General features: G+C 38.9%; 1 long non-coding RNA gene across 1 annotated transcript; it reads right to left on the reverse strand.

Moving 5' to 3' along the window:
- Window positions 1-787: 787 nt before the first annotated feature.
- LOC123042874 (uncharacterized) lies at window positions 788-1,646 on the reverse strand. Its single transcript, XR_006418920.1, has 2 exons — window positions 940-1,646; window positions 788-860 (listed from the first exon to the last, which is right to left on the reverse strand). It is a non-coding gene; the product is annotated as an uncharacterized lncRNA (long non-coding RNA).
- Between the last annotated feature and the right edge of the window lie 816 nt (window positions 1,647-2,462).

Here is a 2,462-nt window from a genome sequence, read left to right on the forward strand (position 1 = left end):
ATAATTTGTAATGACGCAGATCAACAACTGAGTGGACGTGCATCGTGATATTTTGGAATGACACAGGAGATGCCACAGATCTTGATGCTCCATTTTGAGCCAATAAAATACATCCGATGCCATAGATCAACTGACTATTGTGGCAACAAGCGGCGTTGAAATAACTCTGCTAGCGAAAATAGGAAAAATAAAGAAGTCTTGTGAAAACTCCAGTACATTGACACAAAGAAATAAAATTTCTAGCAAATAAAGTTGGTATTTCAATATCCTCAAGTGATCAATAAAGGACAAAATCAACATTTCGGAGAGCCACATCTCCAATACACGGATAACAAAGGCTGTTGATTACCCAACACATTGACAGACAGAAATAGCAAGTTAACTTGTTTTCATAAAGTTTGTATTTCATTATCCTCAAGCTACCCAAAAAGGATAAAGTGAGCATTTCAGTAAGTATCAACAATATTACACTGAGCATAGACGTAGCAGGCACGACGAAATGCTACTTCATCAGTAAACTAGTAGCCCAAGTCAGTATCAGCCAGCAAGTCTGTAGTACATAATGGACAAGCTCACAGACGGCAAGACCACTGTCTGATAGAGGACAAAATGAACAGATAACGAGGCCAATGTCATCTATGGCAGCCGAAATCACATGGGCCACCATCGGGAAGAGGCAGGGACATCATAGAAGAGAAAGGGGCAATCAGGTAGCAGGTCATCATTAGAAAGAGCCATTACCAAACAGATCGAATCATCAGAAGGAGCCATCAGAAAGCAATTGATATGAAAGACAAATCAACATCAAATATTAAATTTCAAGAGCCATCAACACCAATCAGTAAGAAACGTCTGTCAATCTGCACATAGATTGTAGGTTAGAACAACAAACGTAAACTACAAAGCTAGAGCTAGGACATACAACAGTGAGGGACTTACTTGAGGATTTTTTGTCAAAGTTCCGAAGCCTCATACGGATAAGCCTAACAAGCTTACTATAGAATATCGGAGCATAAAGACCCTCCCCAGGGATCTTATCCGACTGATAATGACCATTGGGTCCCCTGAGATTCACACGCGGAGCATAACGATGGAATCCAACTAGTGCAGCTGTTAGTTGACCTTCAATCTTGGAGTGTGCTCTCTCAGCCACGCTTAATTTCTTTTCTACCTCAAACAGCAATATCAACAATCTCTCTAATGATGCATATATAGAACAATGATGACAGGCAAAAAATGCATACAACCATGAAGGCTGAACCATGATGCTTGGCAGAAAATTGGCAATGTACCCGAGTTTAGGCCTTAAAACTGGTACGACAGTTGTTATTTATACCAAACATTTTTACTTCATCCCAAATTATCTTGTCCATAAGTATATAAAACTTACTTATCTTCCCATGTGTTATTTTTTATTGATGTGCATCTTCTAATATATACATCTTGTAATGCTATTAAGTTACATTATTGTGGAGCTATTTAGTTAAAATTTATTTTATTACAATATATTTCACTTTAAATCAAAACAAACGAACACACCACATTATTTGGCCATAAATATTTTTCCCCATATTATTGTTAGATACCTACAAATATTAATATTTTGAATTAATAAATTATAATATAACTTGAAAATGATTCTATAATACAAGACTATAATATCTAGGTGTAACTTAATCAACTAGTTGGTCACCCTTAAATACTTTTTTCATGCTCTGTTATTGGCGATCCTTCCGCTGTAGAGATTTCTAGACTATATGAAGTGTCAACCAATAGATTTTCCTTCAACCTTATTTCCGATCTCACTTGTGAGTGATTTTTGTTGTTGCTTTACATTGTTATAACTTCATCTAGCCTAAAAAGGGCTGACATACCTAAACATTACTAGCATATACCCGCGCGGCGGCACGCCGCGCCTTGCTATAGTTAATAGTGTATACTATAGTATATATTTGAAAAAATTCTCTTTTTATTTATTAGTCTTCACTTAGGGTGAAATTTAATTTAGTTGGTAACACTAGTAGAAAAAGGAGCTATAGTCCCGGTTCGTGAGGGCCATTTGTCCCGGTTTTTGAACCGGGACTAAAGTGTCGGTACTAATGCCCTAAACCTTTAGTCCCGGTTCTTGCATAAACCGGGATAGATGGGCCTCCACGTGGCCGGTGCGCCGAGCCCAGGCAGGAGGGCCTTTGGTCCCGGTTGGTGGCACCAACCGGGACCAAAAGGCATCCACGCGTCAGCATTTCAGGGCTGGGGTTTTTGATTTTTTTTTGAAAGGGAAGGGGGGTTGGGGGTTTTGGGGGGTTAATTTAGGTGTTTCATATATTGTGTTGGCTAGCTAATTAATAGAGAGAAGTGTCCTCTCTTATGTCCGTGCTTGGTCGACGCTACGTATTGTACATAGAGAGGCCCTCGACACGCTAGCTAGTAAGAAAATGAAGGAAACCATTAAGTACAGAAGT

The sequence above is a fragment of the Triticum aestivum genome, chromosome 2B, assembly GCF_018294505.1.
Source record: "Triticum aestivum cultivar Chinese Spring chromosome 2B, IWGSC CS RefSeq v2.1, whole genome shotgun sequence".
Lineage (NCBI taxonomy): Eukaryota > Viridiplantae > Streptophyta > Magnoliopsida > Poales > Poaceae > Triticum > Triticum aestivum.